General features: G+C 43.5%; 1 long non-coding RNA gene across 1 annotated transcript in view; it reads right to left on the reverse strand.

Annotated features, from left to right (window-relative positions):
* Positions 1-7356: 7356 nt before the first annotated feature.
* LOC137161523 (uncharacterized) overlaps positions 7357-27183 on the reverse strand; it is a 206995-nt gene continuing 187168 nt past the window's right edge. The window contains exons 3-4 of the long non-coding RNA XR_010922106.1: positions 8798-9047; positions 7357-7836 (exon numbers count right to left, since the gene is read on the reverse strand). This is a non-coding gene — a long non-coding RNA (uncharacterized lncRNA). The remainder of the gene's footprint in view (positions 7837-8797; positions 9048-27183) is intronic.

Here is a 27183-nt window from a genome sequence, read left to right on the forward strand (position 1 = left end):
TCTCTTAATGAGCCAGCCCACCCTGAGATATTCCCATTGAAGTCAACAGCAAAACACCCAGTAAATTTAAGGGGAGCAAGTTTGGGTCATATAAGACAGTTCATATTTCCTTAGGGACCAACTCAAGGTTTGTGTTGTCATGGTTATAGGGCTAGCTGCATCTGACCCATTCTTTAGTCTCTCTGAATGCATGCCCACAGATTTCAGGTCTTGAGACTTTACCTGCCTGGGGTGGAATCCTGTGATTCTCTCACTCTTAGGCTGTGTCCTAAAATACAGTATCCTTTGTATCAACCATGCTTCCCTTGCACGACTGACTAGAATTGGGTACCTGTGGTTCTTTCCTTTGGGAGCCTGTGACCAGTGGATTTCAGTGACTCAAAATGGACCTTCTTAAACTGAAGTATTGTTTAATCTTAACAGTAGGAACACAGCATAATATAAAAGAAAAGGATTTAAAAAAAAAAAAAAAAAACCAACAACAACAGAGGGTCTATATGCACCTCTATCTCACCTAAAAGTATGCCATCCTTTGACAGAGACCTTAGAAAGGTATAACTTCCCAGACACCCCAACTACTGGAGTCTGGTTTCACATTAACAATCCCCACCTCCATCCTTGAAGAACTGTCTTTAAATCTAGCCAGCAGCCTTTTGTCTCCAGTTCCCAGGCTTGGATCTACTGTGTTTATAAGCTGGGAACACCCATTACACATCTTGACAAGCTAGTTCAGCGAGCACTACAGGAGGTCAGAAGTGGGATATCAAAGCAAATGGGTTCTGTATCATCTCTTAAGGATCAGCTGATGGGATGCTATCTGAAGCCGTTATACTCTTTTCTGCCTCTGTGCAACCAGGCTCTTCTTGGATTAACCCAATGTTTTCATAAAGTAACTGCCTTACAATGATGAATGATATAGCATTCATAAATTCTTACAGGCACCTCGAAATACATCTCAGTGTTCACTCTTCTTCATCTGGTATCTCATTTGGACCTAAACTTTCCCAACTATTCCCGGGTGTGACAGAATGTATCCCTATGTTGATATCCTACAGACTATTGTAATAATCTTCGTACAAAGTATGTCTTGTAAGATGTCATTTAAAAACTCAATTTGCTGATCAATATTATAATGGCAAAATGCACATAGCAGCGTTATATGTGAAGATATAAACAGAAGCTGAGATCATGGCTTAAAGTATGTTTTCCAGAGAAGTATAGGGAGTGCCCAAACTAGTTCCTCAGAGACAAAGGACAAGCTGATGCCTCAGCCAGGTGTAAACAAGGCTGATGAACCATTACTTGCTAATTGGCAGTTCTTTCTCGGGAAAAGGTACAGAGGAAAATATAAAGATTACATTTTAGCAAGGAGTCCCCTTCCACAGTAGCTGCAGGTCATCTTGCTCCCAGCTGCAAATACTTCTCAGAAGGGGACAAAACTGTAAAAAGAAAGGGTAGACAAACCAAAGGACCCTCATTTTTTTCTCTCTGTCCCCCTTTCTCTCTAGATTCACTGCACCAGAAGGAACAAAGGAAGTAGCCATTGAACTGGAAAGGGGTCTGAACCTAAGAAGTTTGGTCAGACTGCAGAGAGCACGTGATGAGAAAAAGATTTGCTTTGAATTTAACATAGTTTGTTAAATTAGGCACCAGTTGCATTTTATCTTTATTTTTCTTGTAACCATTTCTGAATTTTATGCCTGATTACTCGTACTCACTTAAAATCTCTGTTTTTAGTTAATAAACTTGTTTTATCATTTATCTAAACCAGTGTGTTTGAATTCAAGCATATGGGAATTTCCATTTGGGATAACAAGATGTGTGCGTATCATTTCTTTTAATAAATGATAGACTATAAATAAGCTCATGTTGTCCAGGAGAGGGCTGGGCAGTACAAGACATTTCTGGGGGGACAATCTAGGACTGGGTGTGTGTTGGTGTCACCCTGCAGAATAACCAAGGCTGGTAAGAGCCAAGGTGTGGCTGGCTGGCTGGCTGGCTGCGGCACACACATAAACATAGCTGATAGTGACTTGCATCCTGGAGGCAGTTTGTGAGCAGTCCAGGCTGGAGGCTACAGCAGCAAAGCAGTGTAAAAGGCACCCCAGGCTAGAGGGCATAGGTGACAGCTAATCATTAGTCTGGATTGTACCCTGGGTATTTCACACCAGGCTCCCAAACTAATGGGTACATACAAAGATATTTAAAGTCCATGGAAAGGCTCCCGCTGACTAAAGTGGGCCTGGATCAGGCCCTACGTGTAGTTTGATCAAAACAGAGCCCGAGTGCAAACATCTTCAGGTTCATCCAGCCCTATTTTGTTACTAGTAGCAGTCACCTCTTGTTATATTTCATTGTCATTAGGAGAAACTTTGTTGGATCATCTTCTACAACTATTATGATGTCACTTATTCTTTCCAGAACGCTTGATTTATTGGTTTAATTTTTTAGCTAAATCCGACATCTCATCCTGAAAACCATCCTGTACAACAAGGATGAAATGACTCCAGAGAGAGCATCAGGATAAAATGCCCATCCATCACTATATATCTTATCCACATATTTTTTTTTGGAATAGTGAAAACAATAACGCAGAACTGAGGGTACTGTACTGTATTTACTGTGCCTCCAGCTAACGCTGACAGTGACAAACCTAATTGTGAGAGAAGAGAGAGTAGAAACCCAAGGCAAACTCTAGAAGATATTCTCACATAATCCTTGCCCTAGGCTCTCATTTTCTTGGAAAATGTAAACTGAGCATGAACAATCACAGTTAAATTGGAGGTGGCTCACTCACAAACACTTATGTTGGAATCCCTGGAGAAATAAGAGAAAGACTGCAGTAATAACATTTGGGTGACCAGGGGAGAGTTGTTTGCACCAAACAGATACAGGCTAATTCAAATTCTGAAAGAAAGTCTGATCAAAAGTATTATTTTTGTTTGTTTTAAATACTGTAATGAAAGCATCGTTTTCTCATCTCTTTAGAAGTGGGTGATGGAGATTTGAAATGACAACACTTGTTTGTGCAGGAGATTTCTGGTAAAAATGGGTCTGGGATGCTAATGTTTGCATTTGTATTCAGTCTGCAAACTGTACTAAAATTTTCACCTCGCATGAATATTCAGTTCATAAAAATTCAGCCAACATTTTTCACTAGCAAAGCCAATAATCACAATAATTTATTTATCAAGGACACTGTTGGCAGTGGCTTCTGAGCAAATATATTAAATGAACTGGCAAGGTCCAATAATCATTAATAAAGCTTGAGAACAAGCTCTTAAAGCATTTGACCTAGCGTGAACTTTCACTAAGATTGGTGCAGGTGGAGTGGGGAAAAAAGGCAGTGAAATACAGCAGGTGGCAGCAGCTAGGAGAAACATAGATCATTAAACACTTCACTTTCCACAGGGAAAAAAAAAAGTACTTCACGAGAGTGTTACAACTTGTGCTTTAAATATCATGAAAGCAAGGAAAAGTTGCAGCTCAGGATCAAACCCCCGGAAAAGCGGCATAAAATCACAGAGGAATGCATGCTGCTGCCCAGGGGGAACAAATAACGGGCCAGGTTTACCGCACTGGCACAGAGAGGTGCAGTTTGCCAGTGAGTAAACTGCACCAATGAGGTCTGCTGCACCGTAGAGAGACCCACTTCCAGTGGAGCACAGGCCATGCCCCTCTCCATTGGGGAAAAGGCCTCTTACATTTCTGTTTGGTGGCTCCACAGAAACTTGGTTAACAGCGATGTAGTGAGTCAGCAAATCTTTTGGCTACGCCTCTCCTCAACCAGCATTACCTAATTTTTAATCCTCCCTGCTTTCAGGGGTCCCTGCAATGATCTGCCATAAACTGAGTGAATTTAGTCCGTTTTCATTGTAATCCTTACTAAGGAAAGCAAGCCATAATTCTGTGATCCAAACACTCAGATTTCCTGTTTCAAGACATAATCGCCTGTGAAGGACAGGAAGGAAGTTATTTCCATGTACAGGTGCAATATACAATGCTTAATTTATGCCAGGGCTTGCTGGGGCTCAGAACTGGAGCTCAGCCCTGGGCTACAGCCTTGGCACCTCTAGACTTGGCAGTTCATAGCTCCATTGCCTCTGGGCTTGCCGCATCAGTTATGAATGTAAAAGAATTGCTTGAGCCCCAGCACCTCTTTCATTACAAATCTAGCACTGGCAGTACGAAGGTTTCAATTTCCTCTGACGTGTCAGGTGGCTATTTGCATGACGTAAAATACCAAAGTATACTAAGAATCAGATATGGTGTGATCTTCTGAACCGACCCTTTTAGTACAGTTACAGTAACCCTTCACAGGCTAGTGTGTGGGGGGGTGAACATCCCATCACAGCCCCTCCCACTCAGGACTGCAACCCTTGGGGGTATGGATGCCACCTACCGTGCATCTGCCAATGATGCGATCGCAGGTCATCCCACTCCTCCAAAGTCACTCACCATGAGAAGCAATTTGTCCTTCCCTTTCATGATGTCCCTGTATTTCTTCTTCTAAAGCTGAAGATCCTCTGTGGCTCCTTGAAAAGGCTGCTTCTTCTGTACTTTCCCAGTATCCTTTCCTTCAGGGTTTGAGTTCCCACAATATTCTGCTCAGTCTCTGTTTAACCCTGTCTCCTTCAGGCTTATCTTTGTAGGAACCTCTCTCCCTTCCAGTTCCTTCGCACCCTCTGTCATTACAGCCCAATTGGCCTTCTCTACATCTTCTGTGGTGCCACTGCTGCTGGCCATCACCTCCTTCCGCAAGTCTCTAGTTGAGCCTCTAGTTGAGTTCTATTCTTTGTGAGGGCAATGCCTCCTCACATGTCCCACTTTCCCACAGGAAAAACAAGCCCCTCTCCTTCCTACTCTCCCCAGAGGTTGGACGCCTCTGGGCTTTCCTGTGCCCTTGCCTTCAGGGTAAGGTTTTTTGTCTCTGTGTTGGTAGGTGCACTTTCCTCAGGTGACCCCTCCACCCACAGGCATAACATTCCTTTGGCTGTGCTTCTAGCATCCTGAATCCAGAACCCCTATGTCATAACCCCTATGTCTCCTGCTCACTTCCCGCAGGATCCTGAGCAAATACTCCTGCTCCTCAGCCAGCTTCCCCAAGTACCCCTGCAGGTATACCTGTGCTTCCCATTGTCTCTGCTGGTTTTCCAGAACAGGCATGAGTTGTGTCTGGATCCCCCTTTGCTGTTTGTCAGCCCACTTCAGCGGCGGCAGCAGTTCTGGGGTCCACCTCAGGAGGGTGCCCTTGCCTTCAGCAAAGAAGGCCTCCACACACGGCAGTTCCATTGTTACATCACATCATCTTTACTATGGTCTCTCCCATGCCCTTTGTATTGGGGTGACTGTCTACTAATCTCTCCCAGTCTCCCCTCATATCAGGGGTGACTATCCTGCATGTCTCTCATGCTCCCCTTGTATCAGGGGTGACCAACATACCTGCATTCTTCACCAAATGCTCACAGGGTACACTCACCACTAGAACGCCGCCTCCTGGCTGTTGTGGAGATTAGCACCTTCCTAGTCTGACTCCCCCTTCTGCCACTTGTTCAAGTGCCCTGATGCCTCAGTCTCTCTGTGTCTCAGGGAGCTCTCTTCACAGCTTGGCCCTCCAGCCAGGTTACTACATGTTTTCCTCCTTCTGGGGGTATGTAGGCCACCTAATTCCCCTCCGCTGTGGCCTATCCACTTAATGGACCTCTTCTCAGCTTCATTAACCCTTCCTAGGTGAGTGTGGGTGTGAACACCCCATCACAATCATTATAAGGCGTGTTTTCTGATCATTTAATCGTTCTTGTGGCTCTTCTCTGAACTCTCTCCAGTTGATCAACCTCCTTCTTGAATAATGGACAGCAGAACTGGGCTCAGTGTTTTGGTAGTCAAAATACAAGTGTAACCCTTCTGCCAGACAGAGTCAGCAGCAAGGGCCAGGTTCTACATCTAGGGGTCCCTGTCAATGATATCACACCAGGCCTCCTCCGCTGCTGCCTCCTGCCACCTCTGAGCCTCACTGAGTCTCCGCTGCTGGCTCCCGCCATCTGCTGGTGCCAACTGCTCCTGGCTCCCACTGTCTGCTGGCGCCAACCAATCCCGCCATCCGCTGGCATTGACTGCTGTTGCTCCTGCCATCTACTGCTGCTGACCGATCCCACCGTCTGCAGGTGCTGCCCACTGCTGGCACCTCTCTGGCGGTTGTCAGTCAAGGTTTCCCAGTCTCTCTAGTGATTCAGCTTAGTGAATTTTAGCTCATGGGAAAACCTTCTGCTGACCAGAAGCAATGTCCCTGCTTTTAACAAACAAAAGACTCGGAGAGGAATCATTAATTCTACCATTTAACAATGGGAGGGGATCGTCAATCCATGCCTGAGGATAGCCCTTTGCCAGGGCTAGTGCAATCTCAACAGGAGACTTCTCACCCCTCCTTCTTCCCTTGCAATGCTGAAATATCCATTCACCACCCTTTTTGGGCTCTGTCGGGGTGAGAGTGAATTTTTTATCAGAATAGGCTAAACACAGATCTGATGCCATTTGTTCATATAATCGAAGGACAACATTTCATTATACCTGCAGTTAACACAAAAGTGACTTGTAACACAATACCAGACACACTGACCATTTCCTATCATGCTCAACACCTAGTGTGCTTATGCAATATGCTGAGTACTTAATTGTACTCATGCAAATACAAAGCCCACGCAAATAACATACCCCCCTTTCAGCTGCTGAGCAGGGCGAGTGCCACTCAGACCTTGCTTACACAAATACAGCCAAATACAAAGGTAAAATAACCACTCTACTGTTGCTTGAGATTCCCCTTTTCATGCATCTTGGATCACATTAGCTCTTTTGGCCACAGCATCACATTGGGAGCTCATGCTCAGCAGATTATCCTGGGAAGCAGTTACTCTGAAAAAGATTTGGGGGGCCATGGTGTGGTAACTACTGTTACTTTATTAGCTCCTCTTGGCTCTAGATCAGCTCCTGTTTTTGAACTTTTCACCATTTGTTTAGGGCCAGATTCTGTCATCCTTACATTGATTAATGCCTTACTTCATGGGTAGCTCACTGATTTCTATTTACCTGGCGTAAGGTGCTACTCAATGAGAATAACGGTGGTGGGTTCTACCCCTTGTTTAGGATGAAGAGGAAGAACCAGTGAGTGTTTGGTGGTGTTCCACCATATCTCTGCTAGTTTTGCCCAGGAGGCAGTACCAGCAGTTTGCAATGTACAGACTACTTCAGGAAGTGTAAATGCATCACCGTGGGCGATTGGTGTTCCAACTGTTAATATTTATATAACCAAGTTAGTTGATAAATATTCAAAGGTTCCACACTTCAAGTTTTGATTTACTATTTCTATTTTGGTAGTTATACTCATGAATGTCTGTACATCTCACATATTTAGAAATCTCAACAGGATTGAGGGCCCAATTTTGTAGGCATCACACAAACTCATAGCAGGAGGCATGTTTGACTTTACGCAGGGTTTGAACCTATTGTGAAACCCTGCACCATCAAAGCTTCTTCACTGGCTCTTTGTCACGATATCTTATAGCACATCCAGGCCTCCAAGATAGAGTTGCTTGCAAACTTTCTAATACTTCAACATCTGAGTTTGCAACTAACTGTAATTTTGATGTGTTACTTCTTGGGCATGAGGCAGCTTTGATACTTGTTTGAACAAGTTCTTGCTTGTGAACATGGTCTTTGTGGATCCTTATCAATTTTCAGATGCCTGTCATGGACATTATTCACACTGAAGGAAACTGTGTGATATTGCTTTGCGAGTATGTGTCACTGTGTTTCTTGGACCCTCACCTGGATTCATGATCTCTATTAATAAAAAAAAAAAGGTAAGTTAGTTCCGTGCTCTCAGAAGGTGCCACACTGATAACAATGGAAAATTAAACCTGTTTTCTTGCAGAAGACGCTTCCTCTCACTGCCCTGATAATTTATTTCAACATGTGTCTGGGAGGGAGTATGTCAAGGTTGGGAGAGAAGGCGAGTTCAGTCTTGATTGCCCATTTCAATCACTGGCTTGTCCACTGAGACAACCAAGAAAAAAATGGTTGCTAATCTTCCATAACTGTTCTTCGAGATGTGCTGCTCATGTTGATTCCAAGTAGGTGTGCGCGCTGCATGCACAGTCGCCAGAAGGTTTTCCCCTAGTGGTATCCATAGGGTCATCTCTGGTGCCTTCATGGTGCCATATATAAGCCCTGCCAATCCTCCGTCTCTTCAGTTCTTTTTTGCCAGCTGACTCCGACAGAGGGGTAGGTGGGTGGGTCTCAGAATGGACATGAGCAACACATCTCAAATAACAACACTTACAGAAGGTTAGTAACTGTTTTTTCTTCTTCAAGTGCTTGCTTGTGTCTGTTTCAAGTAGGTGACTCCCAAGCTGGTCCATTGGAGATGGGTTCAAAGCCTCAGACTGTAATACTGCTCTGCCATCTCTGGCGCAGAGCAAAAAAGAGTGATGTTCCAGCGACCATCATGGGTGGTAAGAAGGAACTGAAGAGGCCAGGCCCTACATACAGTGCCATGAGGGCATGACTTCAGGGGGCACCAGAGCCAACCCTACAGATATCACTAGGGGAAAAACCTTACAGCAACTGTGCAGGTGGCACACACACACCTACTTGGAATCGACTTGCGCAAACACTCAAAGAAGAATTAAGACTTCCTTCAGTCCTTGCCTACTAATTCAGGAGTTGCGTCCTCAGATTCAAAGTGGTTAATGATTATCTCAGCCAGGAAGGAGGTGGCAAACAGGATTAAAAGGAAGCTCACTTAGATGGAAGGCTGCTCATCACCATGCTGTCACCCATGGTTTTCCATTAGACAATCAAGGTTTTCTGCACTGCAAGCTGTCTTCTTCTTCTTCCTGTCTGTTTGAAAAGAATCCCAGCTTTCAAATTAGTCTACAGTGTTTGACAGGCAGACCAGGTGTGGCCCTGCAGCAAAGTCTCTGGTTGGCTTCCTCTTGGGCTTCTTAATACATTTCTGACATCACGTATCATCAATGAAGGGGATGTTGCCACTGAAATACATAAAACATCCATATTCCCAATAAAACTCGGACTCACACAGATGAAGCACCTTTGGGAATTTTCAAACTGGATTTCTGACAGCTTGAAAGAGTCCTGATGGCTTAGTTTATTTTAAATTTAATTAAATGACTCTCAAAAGAAAGAACCGTCTCCATAAACTGTCTCATTTAAGGGCCCTTATCGTTAGGTCTGGCTGAATATCGATGGTGCATGACTCAATAGGTGTCAAAGGAGATTGTACAGCCCCACCTTTGTCCTCTCCTAATACTGGAGTTAGTCCGGCTCTCGCAAAATCCCCCAAGGCATTGTGAGGATAGCCTGGGATTCCCAGAGCATGGCAGCACTCCTACCACAGCTTCTTCCTCCAAAGAGCTCCCATGCTGAAAATGAGTGCAGGGGTGGCATAGGGCTGCTCTATGTCACTTGAGGATTCTCCTTACCATAAGGCAAATCCTCAGATGGACATTTAGACCAGCTGGCCTGCCTGGCTCAGCCACAGCATTACAAACTAGACTTCATGAGGGCCTAGATCTGGCCCATGATTTTCACCCACTCATTCACAATATACTTTACTTTGAATGAAGGACACCTCTTTATCAAGTGGCTGCAGACAAAGAGGTAGGGTGGTTTAAAAAGTGAACAGTGACTTTATCAACAGCCTTTAAAATAACAGCTGTACGCTTTAGTTTCCATATTTGCCCTTTGATTGTCTCCAGCAGCTATGTATGCAATGTAGCTGTAGCCATGTTGGTCCCTGGATATTAGAGAGATAAAGCGGGTGAGAATATCTTCTATTGTCCCAACTTCTGTTGGTAAGAGACAAAAGCTTTCAAGCCACACAGATCTAAAGAAGAGTTCTGTGTGGCTTGAAAGCTTGCTTCCTTTAGTAAGGCTTTTGGTATGGTCTCGCATGACCTTCTCAAACAAACTAGGGAAATACAACCTAGAAGGAACTACTATAAGGTGGGTAACTGGTTGGAAAACCATTCCCAGAGAGTAGTTATCATGGTTCACAGTCAAGCTGGAAGGGCATTTCGAGTGGGGTCCCACAGGTATCAGTTCTGAGTCTGGTTCTGTTCAATATTGTCATCAATGGTTTAGATAATGGTCTGGGGGGTACACTTATAAAGTTTGCAGATTATACCAAGCTGGAGGGGGTTGCAAGAGCTTTGGAGGACAGGACTAAAATTCAGAATGATCTGGACAAACTGGAGAAATGGTCTGAAGTAAATAGGATTAAATTCAATAAGGACAAATGCAAAGTACTCCACTTAAGGAACAATCAAATGCACATACATGAAATGGGAAATGACTCCCTAGGAAAGAATACTGCAGAAAGGGATCTGGGGGTCAGAGTGGATCACAAGCTAAATGAGAGTCAACAGTGTAACACTGTTGGGGGGAAAAAATATCCCAAACAATTCTGGGATGCGTTAGCAAGAGTGTTGTAAGCAAGGTAATTCTTCCGCTCTACACTGTGTTGATTAGCCCTTGATTGGAGTATTGTGACCCATTCTGGGCATCACAGTTCAGGAAAGATGTGGACAAGTTGGAGAGAGTGCAGAGAAGAGCAACAAAAATTATTAAAGGGCTAGAAAACATGAGCTATGAAGGAAGATTGAAAAAATTGGGTTTGTTTAATCTGGAGAAGAGAAGACTGAGGGGGAGTACAGAACAACAGTTTTCAAGTACATAAAAAGTTGTTACAAGGAGAAGGGAGAAAAATTGTTCTCATTAACCTCTGAGGATAGTACAAGAAGCAATGGGCTTAAATTGCAGCCAGGGCAATTGTGGTTGGACATTACCCTGTCGGGGTAGTTTAGCACTGGAATAAATTGCTTAAGGAGGTTGTGGAATCTCGGTCATTGGAAATTTTTAAGAGCAGGTTAGACAAACTTGTTAGGGATGGTCTAGCAAATACTTAGTCCTCCTTTGAGTGCAAATGACTGGACTAGAAGACCTCTCTAGGTCCCTACATGTCTGATTCCCCAGAAAGACAAGAAGCAGACTGCATCAATCTGCATAAATTTACATAACTATATCAAGAGATACAAAAAGGGGGAGAGGGAAGGAGATGGACCTAGGTTGACCCAGTGTTTTACTCTCTGCCTTTATCTTCCCTATCAACATTTCATTCTTCATTTCTCCCAGCATCAGCATTTCATTCTAAAACACGTGCTCCACCCACCATCACAATTTTATTCTCAAAACTCCTCCCTCCACCTTCCCACCCCAAAGGTATTCTAACCACTTCCCCCTGCTCCACACACACTTTTCAAATCCTAGAGGGGAGCTAGTGCAAGGAAGCTCTGCCATGCAACAAGATAAAGCACATTTAAAGTGCTCACACTCCACACACATTTATTTGAAAATATTTTTTTTTTATTAGGGGACATTATTAATTCCCATAAATTATCAATTCCCTACCACCCCTTTTTAAAATCATCTTCATAATTTTCTAGTTCCAGAGAAGTAGCCGTGTTAGTCTGTATACAGCAAAGACAACGAGAGTCCTGTAGCACTTTAAAGACTAACAAATTTAATTTCTGCAAGCATAAGCTTTCGTGGGCTGCAACTCACTTCGTCAATCTGAGGTTGCAGCCCACGAAAGCTTATGCCTGCAGAAATTAAATTTGTTAGTCTTTAAAGTGCTACAGGACTCTCGTTGTTATTATTTTCTAGGTTTGTGTAGAATTTATATACAGTATCTCAATATCCCAATTACATATAAATCATTTACTATTTTGCAGAGTAATCTGCTTATAGACACTCCCCACAAAGATCTTTAACTTGTGACAAGGTGACATTGTACATCCAATTTAAAAAAAAAAGCAGCCCTGCGTGTTGAACTTTTATAAGCTATTTTCTGCAGCCCATGATGCTCTGCTAGGTTTGTCATTTTGTGAGTAATAAATATTTTAGAATCCACAAGATGAAGTCTAAATACGACTTTCTTTGCATTTTACCCAAGTGTTTCACATTTCACAGCAACACACCAGTAAACACGGTGATCAAAGTACTAGAGTAAGACATCAGCAATGTAACATGATAGCCTACATAACTCAAAGCCCACACGAAGCTTTTAAATCCTTTAACAAATCCATTACATATATCCAGAGCAATGCACATGCCATTACTTATGCCTTTGTTATGCACTGTGATGTGCATGCTGTGTGATGGTATCTTAGCCCTATTATTACATTTAGAAATATCGATAAGGCAGCTTGAAATATTTTTTCAGCTTTAGATAACAAATAGGGCCAGATTGTCTCTGTCTCTTTCTCAGAGGTGGGGGGAGAGAGATTGGCAAACTGGCTGCCCTCATACACACAGCTAACAGCCAGGAACAAGCACAGTACCTGTGTTCTGGGTGACACTGGAACTGCTCCCTTGAGGCACAAAGCTCCTGGGGCAACGGCAGGAAGGAAATAGGGCCATGGTCCTATCCCTGTAGCTTGCTTGCTTCTCTAATGCAGAGAAGGGGTCCAAGGACTCATATCCCTCATGCATGTAGAGGCACAATTCCTCTCCAGCTACTCCTGCCTACATATCTGCCCCCAGTGAAGGGCTCTTAAAATGACATCATTTAACCCACAGAGTAAAATAGATGAAACACCATCACAACAGAAAGGTCAGTCCCTTGCAGCATGGCAATGTGGAGGATTCTTAACCATCCATCGAAACAGTTTAGATCCAGATTGTAGCACATACTGGACTGCAGGGATGCATTTCCAAAATATTTGGAAAGCAGCATGTGAAAACATGCAGAAGAAACTAATCCAACCCAAGTCTGGGACAGCAAGGAACCTACCAGCAATTCCAGCCGCTTCAAATTGTTCTAAGGAAAGATTCAATCTCAGCCAAAACATGTGCCATTTTCCTAAAAATGAAGACTTCACCGTCCCCTGTGTGCAAAGTCCAGCCTCCCATATCTATGCGAGAAAGTGGAAGATTATTAGGAAGAGCCTGATGTCTCCAGACTTCTTCCCTCTTGGCTGTAAAATGCTCTCTTTTCTTTAGAAGGCCTGCCATGTACTTTTTGATCCTTGTCCCCTGGGACAGTACTTCCCATTTCCTTGCAGTTTCATCTGCTTTAGAGGAATACTATTTTCATTTGAAGAGTTTTGCAATCAGTACAACTGTGCTGGGATGAATCAATGACAGGGATCTGAGCTATTGAAAACCCTCACTTCAGAGCTATTGGGCCCAGGAGCCCTGAAAGCCACTAACAAAGTTAGCCTCTTCAAGAGCTTCCTTCCCTTCACGTATTCCACTCTTAAAGTTCAAGCTAGTCCAGTCTCTTTGCCATGTATTTATTTTTTGTAAGCTCTGCTGACTGCGCAACATCAAAGGCAGACACTGTTTTCCAGGTCACCCACTCAAATTTTCCATCCCTTGAAGTTTGTTCAAGATATCGCCTACTTTACACTTCACTGGCATCAAAGCTTCTTGGGCTATGTCCAGTATTTTGTGAAGTCAAGAATATGATCTTGATTCTCTTCAACTTGCCCCACTTACCCTATAATTCCATTGATTTCAATTGAGTTACTTCCAGCTTCCATTGGTGCGAGAAGAGAAACAGACTCAATGCCACTGACTCCTTCAGCTTTCCAATAACAGCCTGTCTCACATGAGCGAGAGGGGGAACTAACTGGGTCTGGCACAGCCTTTTGTGACTATGATCTACACGGCTTAAAAGAAAAAAAATCTCATTGCTTCAGCGAGGGCTTGCCTCCATGCGTTTTTATAGAATCACAAGGCTGGAAGGGACCTCGAGAGGTCATCTAGTCCAGCTCCCTGCACTCACGACAGGACTAAGTAATATCTAGATCATCCCTGACAGGTGTTTGTCCAACCTGCTCTTAAAATCTCCAATGATGGAGATTCCACAACCTCCTTAGGCAATTTATTCCAGTGATTAACCACCCTGAAGTTAGGAAGTTTTTCATAATGTCCAACCTTAGCCTCCCTTGCTGCAATTTAAGCCGATTGCTTCTTGTCCTGCCAGTCCTTTATAGGCTGAAGCAGCAGCACTTTGATCCTGAATTACCCAACCTTATTTAAAGCACCTTCCATAGGTGTTAGAGCAAACCTCCTATCTACCCCTGGCCAGCTGTCTTTGTTGTGCTCTTTTCTTTTCCCCACTCTCCCAGTAATATGACGGTGCTGCTTAGTACGAAACTTGTTTAGTCTGGAGTCCTGGCTAGCACTTACAGCAAGTCATTGAGAAGCAAGACCCCTGGCCTAATATTGCCGGCTCTGCCACTAATTGGCTGCCTGACCTTGAGAAAGTCACTTCCTCTTACTTGCTTTATCCCTCCATAAAATGACCGACACCTGAAGAAGAGCTCTGTGTAACTCGAAAGCTTGTCTCTTTCACCAACAGAAGTTGGTCCAGTAAAAGATACTGTCTCACCCACCTTGTCTCTATGACTACATTGGTCTATCTTATAGGGATGTTATAAGGTTTAATTTTAACAACGTTTGTGATAGGTTTTAAAATCCTCATCTGAAAGGCTCTATGGATGTACAAAGCATTATGGATATTTTTTTTAAACAGAGAAACTGCAACACTGCACAGAGCTCAGTGGGTTAAATCCTGATTTGCACAAGTCTTGAGCACCTACAATTCCCACACAAGTCAATGGGAGCTACGGGTACTCTGCACTGCTAAAAAATCTGGCTCCTAAATTCTAATCCAAGGAATTACAGCTGGCCTACATTTCTCAGGATCAGGCCCTTGATGGCTGCACACAATGCAGAGCACCAAACTGTGCTCTTTTAAACATAAAATGCTCCAAAGTTCATTAACCCTGACATAAAAACAACATTTCCAAACCTAGGCATTCAGACATCATGAGTCCACTTCCTCCCCCTCAATAGATAGACCGGCTTAAAAATGAGATTTTAAAAGTAACACGTTTTAGATTCTTGTTATACGCCTTCTTGTTTCTGAGCCTTTAGGGCATGTATTATCAAGTTTCAATGTCCAACAGTGAAGATTCAAACCTTTCTTTTTTTAAATGAAATCTGAGATTCTCACATATTCACATGATTCCAGGAGCTTTAAGAAAAACATTTGATATCATGAGAGCTGGCAACACTATAAATAAAACCCTTCAACGAACAAAATCCACTAAATCTATCAGTGACAACAGCAACTGCTGTCTGAATGATACTTAAGTAAATTATTACAATATATATGAGAATGTAAACTTTTCACCAACATTATAAGGTCAGTGTCATGAATTCAGAGTTAAGGTGGTAATAGAAGTCATGTTGGCAAGTCTCCATACAAAAGTAATGGTCCCTATGTCCTGTGAGGGAAAAGTGACTTTGGATTGAAAAGTTTCATGTTAGACAATAAAACCCTTTGGAGCAGGAAGCTTTTCTCCTTTCCCATCTGTAAATACACTTAATTGTACAAATAAAAACCAACAGTGATACTTTGGTTCAACCCAAAGAAAAAAGATTTTTGCTTCTAAAATCTGAAGCAAAACAGCCGAGCCATTCTTTAATTATAGAGCAGGAAAAGTTTAACATATGTCTAGCCTTTTGCAAAAGTGTGTATAAGCATTCTTGGGAAGGCAGAACTACTTTTTTTTAAAAAGCCTCTAAATTTGCTGCATTTTCATTTCTAGGTTGTCACTGATATGTTTTAACACGCAAGAAAATCACAGAGCCCGGTTATTTAGCTCAAGCTATAGAGACTCCAGCACTAAAGCCAAAGCTCTGGAGTTCCCAGCTCAATCCCTGAAGTGCTGGCCAAGATGGTGTCTCTCTCTTACACACACACACACAACGTTGTGCATTCCCTTAGTGCTAGATTGTGGACTGAAGCCTCAGACCAGGCTGAAGGAGCCATGCTATAGAAGAAGCCTTCACAAGGAATTCCAGCCAATTCTTTTTGGAGTTCCCAAGGAATGCATGCTGGGGCAGCAGCTCTGCCTCCCTTCAGACAATGATATATGTGCTCCCTTCCATGTCCCAGCTCTGCTAACCAGTGTGGAGGGTTGGGGAGATGAGGTTAGGTTTAGTCTCATTACAACCTCTCTCTGGGGGTGGATTAGGTATATAACTATTATACACACACTTACATAGACATGTTTCATGCACTAGTTTATATGTACCTATTCAGGGGGTCACTTCAAAGGGTTGATAACACGACAAGTTAATTAGCGTCCCCATCCTACTGGAGAAGGTGCATGTAATCCCACACCACCACCATAGACACACACTGCTGCATTTTTAATGGCAGTGGACCCCCCAACACAGGTATTCAACCTAATTCATTAAGGTTTAACTTAATTCAATCAAATTCACCTTAATTCCATAAGGTTTGTCTAGGATACTGTCAGTCTGTCACACTAGCCATGTGCTACTCTGTCAGGAAGACATGTTTCCCCTGCTGACTTCCCTTGCACGGTGGCTCTGTGAGGCCAATGAGAAGCTGTAACAGGGTGGCCAGTGGGATGGAGAGCCTGGGACTAAGTCAAACCTGATTATGGAATGAGGCCCACCTGAGGGGAATCAGGCAGTTCCCTGTGAAGAGCAGAAGGTCTAGTGGCTGCGGTGAAAGAGAGAAGCCCTGGGAGCTACAGCTCTGCTGCAGGACGCTGCAGGGAGGGGGAAGGGGAGGAAAAGGTTCCTGCAGGACCTTGACACTTGGATGGATGCTAAAGCTCATTGAGCAGGACACTCCTGGGAGTGGGAAACCGTGACTGTGTTTGGAACTGGATGTCAGAGCCCCAGCAAGTGAGAGCTGGGAGATCAGACTGGGATGGAAGAAGAGCCCTGGTGGTGAGAGAAAATGCCAGAGATAAGTCTGGACTTTTAATTTGTGTTGTTTAGCTCATAGTTTCTCAATCTGTGGTACGCGTACCCTTGGGGGTACGTGAGACATAGGCAGGGGGTACACAGCAAAAAACCCAGTGAAGGGAGCCGGGTGGCAGTCTCCCGCTTCCGCCCGGGTCCCAGCTCCCAGCTGGGGGGCAGGAAGCAGCCACCGGCTTCTGGGGGAGGCGGGCGGCAGCCGCCAGCTTTCTGCCCGGTACCACCTCCTAGCTGGGAGGTAGACGGCAGACACCCAAGTCATAGGACACTAAGTGGCAGCCGCTGGCTTTTTGGGAAGCCGGGAGGCAGCTGCCTGTGTCCCACCCAGTCCCAGCTCCCAGGTGGGATCCCGGCAGCAGCCCCGTGTGCCCTGCAAAGTGGGCTTGCAGCTGGGTGGCTGCCACTTGTCTCCCAGCTCTGAGTCGAGAGACAGCCTCCTGCATCCTGGCTTGAAGATGGGCAGCAGCTGCCTGCCTGCATCCATGGATCCCAGCCTGAGTGGAAGCTTCCTCCACCCCAGTTCAGAGCAGGTGGCAGTCGCCCATCTCCCAGGCTGGCAACTTGCCCAGGTGGCAGCTCTCCTCCCCGGCTCAAAGCCCGGTGCCCAGAAAGCCAGGTGGAGAGCCCAGTGGCTTGCCCAGTCCTGGAGCCCGGCTTTACGGGCAGGCTTACTTGTCAATTTCACTGCTCTAGCTGAGTAGTGAAATTGACAACTATGACACCCCAGATTTTACCTGTATAAAAATCTTAAGGGGGGTCCACACAGTGTGATTTGCCCCAGGCCCACACCCCCTAGGGACGGCCATGGGGAGTGCTGCTATCCACTCCGGTGGGCCGCTAGAGCCTGTTCATACCTCACAAGTTCCTGCCTGTGTGAGCAGAACACCACCTGACCCTGCCATCAGGCCATAGTGATTGGCTGGTGTTGACCTTTGCTCCTATATGGATGAAGGGGAGGAGGAAGGATGGGAGAAACAGCAGGGGGTTTTGTGATCTGCCAGGGCCACACAGTGTTGCAGAACTCAGAACTCTCCTGCTTTATGAGAAATACAGTCGTCCAGTAGTAAAGGGGGAAAAGATTGTATTTCTCAGAGTGAAAAATTGAATGTTGGGGTACTTATTTACATTTTCAGAAGTTAGGGGGTACTTGCTACTTAAAAGGTTGAGAAACCCCGGTTTAGTTTAGTTTGGAACTCTGGGCTGTTGTAAACTGGTTCTGGTATTACACTAGCCCCAAGAAGGGGTATAGCTAACCAAAGAAAGTCTCTGAGTTCTTTAAGGGCCCTGAAGAGAAGAAAAACCAAAGTGGGTAGCCTGCAGCTACATCCCTACCCATGAGGGGCTACTCAGTCCTATTACAGAGGCCAGTTCCCAAAAACTGTGTCACTAAGGCTGCATGGCCACACCTGCAAACTGTCACATTAGCCAATGGCTCATTAGCACACGCTAATTGATGTTTAACATCTAAAACTGGCCAGGGCAAAAAATGCCAGGCAAAAAAAAAAAGGGGGGGGCGGGGCACGTGGCTCAAGCTGCACTGGTGACTCTAGTGGTATCCCCAATAGTCCTCCCTCTCTTCCCATCTCATCCACCTCACAGCAATCAGGCACAGCATTGCTACCTGGTCCTGAGCTCTCCCCAGAAAACACACACTGTATCTTTCTTTCCTGATCAACTCTGGATCCCATCTCAGCTGTTGCCTCATTTGAAAGATGACTAGCCTATCAGGCAGCACAGAGATACCCGGAGACTGTCTTCACCTGCACCTCCTATCTCACACCTCTACATAGCCACACCAAGCTCACCATCAGCTTTTCAACACAGAAAACGTGTAACAGTACACAATCGGCAAACCATAAACACAGTAGGAGCCTTTGCTCCCTCAAGAGAAGATTCACATATCTGCATACAACCCTGATATTTCTATGGGATAATGCTACAATTCCAACAACAACACTCAACATATTCAACAGCTATTGAGTGCGTGTAGATCACATCAAATGCTTGACAAGACTTCAGATTCCTACTTATCTGACTTGGGACAAAATCCAGTGATAGAAGTATGGATGATATTATATATATATATCAAATGCACACTGGATCCTATTTCCAATTTGACTAAGGTCTCTTTCCATTGCTTTGGCAGCGTAAAGGAGTCTCAAGATGGGCAGAAGCCGACCTGAGAATAACCCCTGGGCAGAAGACCTCGTGGACTTGTGTAGAGTTGATGTAAGGTGTGAAATCCTGGCCTCACTTTAGTCAATGGCAAAACTCCTAGTGACTTCAGCGGAGCCAGGATTTCACCCGAGAACGCTGCATCAGTCCTGCTCACAGCCTCAAGTGCAGGGGACAGATTGAGGGTTCAGCAGTATACACAGCACTGGGGTTATATGTCTTTTATTGGGGGCGGTGAGATGCAGAGCATAAATTTGGGAAGCCCTGAGGCTACTGTCACTGATGCACGGAATCAGGCAAGCCTCTGTACTGCCCCACAACACAGGGAGCACAAAAGGTATTATAAAAGCACCTTTGCCTTCCCCACCATCCCTGCCTCAAATGCACAAATAAGAGAACAGAATCAAACCCACTAAAATACAGATCCCTGAAACTTTGCTTATAAATTATTGTTTTAATAAGGAACATCATCTTGGAGCTCTTTTGTCCCTAAGGTACAGCAACACAAGCTTTTAAATCAAAAATAAAGAAATTGCTCCGCACTTCTCTTGACTGCTCTGATTAAATATGTTGACAAGGCTACTGCATTATGAGCAACATTTACTGCTAAACAAGCTATTTTCTTTGCACAATCTAGTTTATGTATTTTGTATGTTGTAACTGTGTCTGACACACTAAGTTAAAGCAGATCAGATTTATTTTAACTGTAGCCACAGGGCTAACTCAAAACCTTCCGTATGAAAAACTAAAGCATCAAGCCCCAATTAAATTATAATTGAGAGAATAAAATTTGAACCTCTCTTAGAAATGGGTGTTGTTGTTTTTTAATGTTTCTTCCAAAGCAATTCCAGCACGTCTTTTATATTTCCCCCTTCCCCTGACACACGTTTTCTCAACTTGCCAAAAAACACTTAAGATCTCTTCTGCTCACTGAAGAAGACCCAAGAAAGTTTTGCACTTACTCAGACAGAAGCTCCTCACTCCTCCTCCAGGGAGAAAGATTTTATCAGGATTCTTTTGAAACACAAAGATGCACCAAATCGCATCTTTAAAAAAAACCCACAAAAACCACACATCTAACTACATTGTATCTTGTAGTCCTCCAACCCATATCCAGATTTGTAATGGTCTTCAACTCTGCCTGCAGCACCACTTCCCCAGCCTACTTGCCTACACACATCCCTGGACTTGGAAGAGAGTTCTTGGAGAGTATATTGCCTCCTCTTCAGCTCTGTGGGGAATCTGCAATATTAACTCCTAAATGGAGTCCCACTATACTATGGTAGGCATGCCGTGGGGTGGTGGGTTCTATGGGCTGCAACTGGCAAGGGAATTCCAAAGTAGTAGTGGCAAACTGGAGCACCCTTGAGTTCCCCTGGGGCTGGGGAGCCAGTGCAGAGGCAAGAGTCATCTGCATGGATGACCCTTTGTCTCCATTAGATCCATGGGGCTTGGGGCCAAATCATAGACAGAATGAGGACGGGTGTGTAAACAACACACCACTGCAATGGAAGAAATTTTACAAAAGGACAGCACAGAGATTTCTCCTTTGAACCCTGGTCTCTTCTTTTATGCTTTTGCTTGAGAGCATAGAGAGGAAATCTGGGCCTGTGTTTTTTAATTACACAATTATACCCTGGACAAAAACATTCTAAATGTCAGTGCCTCAGGATGGGGCATCCATGCATGACAAACTGCTTGTAAGGTCAGATCTTTCCTTCCAAAGGAAGTCTCACTTTTGTGCACTCGCCCCACTATTTTTATGAACAGAGCTGGGAATTGCTTGGTTCCCTCTACAGGAGTCTGGGACTTGGTTTTAAAACGTTTATTAAAAAACAAAAACACCCAGAGCAGTCAGAGCTAGGATTATTACTACTGTCTGTGTTTGAAAATGCTGGAAGGTTTGTGCACCCATAGGCATACATTGTAAGCATTGAAAAATAAATACCAGAAGTAATTTAGCTGAAAGTGACTTCCCTTTATATATATTTTATGTAATCACCTTCTCAGAATATCCACAGAAAAGCAAGATCTAGAGCCAAAACGCCTTGTTATTAACACTGGCAAACTAGCTACACAAAGGAGATAACAGCTGCGTATTAACATTTCTTCAGAATTTACAAGTACTATTAAACAACACAGCCACAGTGTGTGTGAGGGGCGGGAGGAGTGGGCAAAGAGCTTAGGGCTTTCCTTATTTATTTTTATTGCCTCCAACTTTGCAGATTCATTTTCATTCTTCCTTGGGGAACCACATTTTTTAATCTTGCTTGAAGTGTGCTGTAGCATTAAGGTCATTCTTTTCTAGCTAGGCAATAACTTCTTTCCTACCTATTTTCCCCACCCCACACCACGCACTCATCTGGGTGGGAGATGAGGGTCAAGTTTCTTTTGATGCTCTTAAACTGTTTTTGGATACATAAGCACAGCACTTCCAAAACTGAGGTTGCTCGATGACCAGCAGTATGGTCAGTGTTTTTCTATTTACAAGGACATGAGCGCTCTGACTGGTAAAAAAAAATGACCTTTTTGCTGCTCTCTCTGTGTCTTTCAGATTTTCTATACATTTCAAGTTGTGGTTAACTTTGCAGGTCTTGAGTCTGAAAGACCAAATTCTGCCCCTGTGAACAGCATCTCACAGATGTATGTGGAGGTTGGGTGGGTACAACCCTTTCTACCTAAGGGCTACATTTCTCTTCACATCCAGTTTTGCATAAAGTGTGCCATAAGGTTCACTGCCCTAAGAGCAGATCAGGTAAGGAATTGTGCCTCAGAGTGGCACAACCCTTCCCTTAGTCCTGGGAGAAATAATCTGCTACTGGCTCTTACTAACGGTAGGTTAGTACCTTCACCCGCATGCTAGCCAGCATGTGGGGGTTTGGGGCAGAACAAAGGCTCCATCTGCTCCATATCCTTCCTGCCCTCTTGCAGGGTGGGAGGGGGAGTTCTGGACGTGCAGTACTTGTTCCCCCCTCACACCTGCATTGGAGACATGAGGAGCCATGCTAGGCAGTGAGAGGCAGGGGTGTCTCACTTTCCTTTATGTCCCTGCAGCTGCATAAAAGCCAGGCCAGAATCAAGCCCTAAATCTGTATAAAAGTTGAGTTCAATTTCCTTTAACACGCAAATATGGCCATGGGGAAACAGCTCTTTTTCTTCTTCTTATGTGACCAGGGGTAAGTCTTAATCTTTTTTTCTTGGCACTTTTTTATTTGGGATTGGAAACTTTTATAGCCTTCTTCCAAAATTCATGATTGTACACCAGGCTGTCGTGCAGATTGGTCTCTCTGAGATCCGCTTGTATCGATCCATGTATCAAGACTTTGGTTTCCCCCCGTGGTCAACTTCAGTCCACATCTTACTGCTGTAGTGCTCTGGCCTCTGCTGGATATGCCCATACCAATATAACCTAGACACCCTCAACTTATTTTTAGCTGGAGGAAACTGCATTATTCCCCTTACAACCTTGTTTCATTTCCTGTCACGGGATGTCCAACCAGTTGCCCATCTCAACATCTCCATTTGGAGATAGAGAGCATACTGATTTTCTTCCTTGTGGCTGGCTATGGCTCTGTTCTGTACATTTAAATGGTTAAAATTACAGTTTTATACACCTTTTAAACTTCATTGGCATTTTGTTGTCACAGAGAACTGAGGTCAGCCCCCACCATTTGCACCAAGCAGCTTTAGTACGATGCCAAGCATTACAGAGGATGGCACCATCGTCGGCAGCCGTTGATCCTTGGTATATAAATTCTCACTCCTCTAAGCTGTCTGCCTGCGATATCCTTTATAGTGAGTCCTCCTCCCTCAGTATCATAGCCTCGATCTTACCAACGTTCACTCTATGGCCAGGCCACTCAGAACTATGTTGCCACTGGTCAAAGTTGGCTTGCAGGGTCTCCCACTTTTCCACACATCACTAAGTCATAATCTTAGGCTGTTCCCTTCATATATGCTCACTAATCACATCCAATGACAACCAGAAACAAAAAGGGACTCAATGCTGACCCTGATGCAAGCCAACATTTACTGGAGATTCTCTACTGTAGCCCCATTTAGTTTTGACTATGGTAGTCACTCTGTCATATATATATATATATATATATCTTGGATAAGACTGACATATCCTTCTGGCACACCTCTCCATCGCAAACTCCACCAAACCAGCACTCTTGGAACATGATTGTACATCTCCAGGTCCACAAACACCATACCCAATTGTCATCTCTTTTCTCTGAGCTTCTCCATGGGGATTCATGGAACAATTATGGCATCAATTGTACTCCTTGCTTGCATGAATCTATACTGATTATATACTAGACTATCTTTCCAAATTTTAACTGTTCCGCATAGACATTTCTATGAAAGTATGGGAGAAGATTATTGCCCAATTAAGCTAATCTCATATTCAATAATTAGCACATAGTGTAACATCTCCTTTATGTTTAAATATAGGCATCACAAAGCTTTTACCCCATTCATCCATCATTTTATGTCTCAAGAATATCACTGAACAAACTTTTAAGATGCTTGGTGACTTCCTTTCTCAAGGTTTTTACTGCATCCACTGGTACTTCATCTTGCACAGGGGCTCTCTCTCCTTTTAAAATTTTCCCCAGTGCTTCTGCAACCTCTTCATCCTATATGAAATCTATCATGCCCTAGTTTGGCTTACACATTAATTCCTCCCTTGGATTCTCCCCATTCATCTCTCTTCCAAAAGAATCACTCCAAACTCTGTTGATTCATCATTCATTTGCAATATAAGCAGACCAATTCACACCCCTCATTTTCTCTCTTGCCTTGGTGAGCCTGTAGATGGTCTTCTCTCCCTCCTAATCAGTTATATAGCTCTTCACAAGCCATACTTTTAGCTGTCACAACACTTTTTATCTTCCTTTTTTGCCTCCATGTACGCCATCTTCCTAATGAATATTTTAATCAAGGCAAAAACAACGAGAGTTCTGTAGCACTTTAAAGACTAACAAATTTAATTTCAGCAGGCATAAGCTTTCGTGGGCTGCAACCCACTTCTTCAGATGCAAGGAATAGAAATCATGCAGGAGGCAACATCAAGGCAAGATTTTCAAAGGTGACTTGTGATTTTGAGTCCCTCAGTTCTTAGGTACCCAAGTTCAGATAATTTAAAAGGGCCCATTTCTCAGAAAGTGCACTGTTCCCACCCTCTGAAAATCAGACTCCTTTCAAGGCCTCATGTGAAAGGCTAGTTGCTTCCATGCATATTCACTTCCTGACATCTTTAACAAGAAGAGTGCTAATTCTGGTGGTGATTATTTGAGGTGGATCCCTGGCCATTTGGAACAACTTACTATATAAAGGTCACAAAGTTCCACTCCAATAGGAAAACTTTTAGTTACTTCTGACCTGTATCTGAATTGAACTAGTGATCATGCTGAAAAGTCTTACAATCATTGTTATATTAATCCTGAACCATTCAACTTGTTCTCCTCCCAAAATGTTTAATCACACTTACGAAATTATCTTCAAATATGTTTGCTCATTTAAAAACCCAGTTAGCTGAATAACCTTGAAAATTCTAGAGTAATCACTAAAGTCATTTTAGGCCTATTGAAAGTATGGGAAGAGGTGTTGTCCTAACTTAAAACAGTTTCCTGTTGATTGTGACATAGCCTTTTTGCTTGAGATCTGTTTCACAGCTTCATTCATTGTCATTTTTGAAAGACTGATGGCTCATCAGATATCCTTCAATCCTACTCAAGACAAAGATTCTAAAATATGACGTTTTTGCCTTCAGGTTCCATATCCTGAGCTGCTCTAACATACACCTGGCTGCCCACGGCTCCAAAGGGACCTTTCTAGCACCTAAAGGTGCCCCAGCCACATTCTGTGTGTCAAGTGAAGGTGGTGGCATGGTCTATGCAACTCAAGGGAGGTGGAATAAGGCCCAGGATCTGATCCATGACATTCCCCAATAAGGCAGATAGGTGGTCAGTGAGGATAGAGGTTGCCTTCTGGTCTATTCCTATACAAAAATCATTCTTATCTTTACAATTTGGCCAGCAAAGTCTGAGTGTCCTGTTTAGCTTCACTTCTTCATCCGGATGTAAGCAATGTGTTGTAGACTGGCCTCTTTTACAATTTCAGTCTGTTCCACTTGTACAAACAATTGTCTGGACGGGACACCATATCATATTTGTGGGTGGGAGCAACTTTAACTGTGATTCCAAGGGCTATTTTATAGAATCATGGAAGATTAGGTTTGGAAGGGACCTCAGGAGGTCATCTAGTCCAACTCCCTGCTCAAAGCAGGACCACCCCCAACTAAATCATCCCAGCCAAGGCTTTGTCAAGCCAAGCCATAAAAATCTAAGGATGGAGATTCCACCACCTCCCTAGGTAACCCATTCTAGTGCTTCACCACCCTCCTAGTAAAAAAGCTTTTCCTAATATCCAACCTAGACCTCCCCCACTGCAACTTGAGACCATCGCTCCTTGTTCTGTCATCTGCCACCACTGTGAACAGCCTAGCTCCATCCTCCCTGGAACCTCCCTTCAGGTAGTTGAAGGCTGCTATCAAATCCCCTCTCACTCTTCTTTTCTGCAGACTAAACAAGCCTAGTTCCCTCAGCCTCTCCTCATAAGTCATGTGCTCCAGCCCCCTATTTAGGCACCTGAAAACTATTTTTTTTTTTGGCGGATGATAATTTAGAAATTAGCTGACAGGAACACTATATAAGGAAAGAAAATTAAATAAATATTAGACCCACTCACCTCCAATACTAACATGCTCTGACATCTTGTGTCAAGTCACTGAAGGGACACTGATTAGGTTTAAAATTTTAATGTATATTTTTACTTTGTTACAAACTATTAAATAAAACAACTGAAACAGTTGTAGAATAATCTAAATTATTTGCTATCATTTAGGCTACTTACTTTTTGCAGTTCACCAACTTGGAATAGATCATTTAACTTTTGGAAACATCCTGTGAGTTGATACTGCATCTACCTGGGGCTCTAGGGATGTTACCATGCTACAGAATAATAGACTAGAAACTGACTTTAAACAGGAATGAAACTAACACTCACACAGTATTGCCAACCCCAAATATTCCAAGTTCATGAGTCAGACTCATCAAAAATCATAAGACTGGCTTAAAAATCATGAGATTATGCAAAAATAATAGATATAATCTTTTTATTTGCCTTCTGCTTTTTGAGCTTTTAGGGTGCACTGGGGTCATGTTTTGAAGCTTTCTCCACAGCCACGAGGGCTAGAAATTTACTTGTTATTTAAGAATGAAGGCTGAAATCACATCCTCTTGACTCCAGGAGCTGGGACGTTAATGATCACCATGAATCTCATGACAAAATCATGAGAGTTGGCAATACTGCTTTCACTTCTGTTTAAAGGCTAGTTACTTTCCAGCAGGCTCTTAAACACAACACTACAGTGACTGAGTTGAAGTGCTCACACAGGAAAATATTTAAAACCAAACACCAAGAAAATTCCACATTGCAAAGTTGAGAAAAGAATTGAGTCTTCTGAGTTATATCAGGGCCACTGCAGGCAGGAAAGAAAAATAAAACAGGCAAGGAGCTCTGGGCAGCTCTTCCTCTTGAAAAAAAGCTGGAGGTCAAAACCTTCCAGTCCTTAATCAGGTAAAACTTATATTGCTATCAGATATTAATGTGCTCAATAACTATATACTTCTACTCTAATATCTGAACCATCTTATCCAGGGCTACACATTTTATACACATTTTCTGACCTATTCCGAACAGCTGGTGAACGGGACCCGGTCCACAGATGGTGCCCACTGAATAATACAAATCATGTAAAATAATTGTTGACTTTATGGACTCTGTGTGTGCAATTTATTTTCTTGGTTCTGGAATTGGCCTGAATACAGCTGAAACCCTAAGAATTTGAGGCATAAACAGATCCGATACTCATTTGACACTTTCTCATTCCTTCCTTTTCTCAAATTCATAACAAAAAAATGACAAAACAAAATGGTTTTCAGTTAAAAAGTAAAATTTCACAGCAGCCTTGCTCTACAACTCAGCATGCGGCAAAACCTGCCATCCCTTGGCGGTTAAGTGATCTCCTCTTGTCTGACTCTCATTCTC

The sequence above is a fragment of the Emydura macquarii genome, unplaced genomic scaffold, assembly GCF_026122565.2.
Source record: "Emydura macquarii macquarii isolate MOO-44397 ecotype Brisbane River unplaced genomic scaffold, CSIRO-AGI_Emac_v2 contig_2321, whole genome shotgun sequence".
NCBI classification, from domain to species: domain Eukaryota; kingdom Metazoa; phylum Chordata; order Testudines; family Chelidae; genus Emydura; species Emydura macquarii.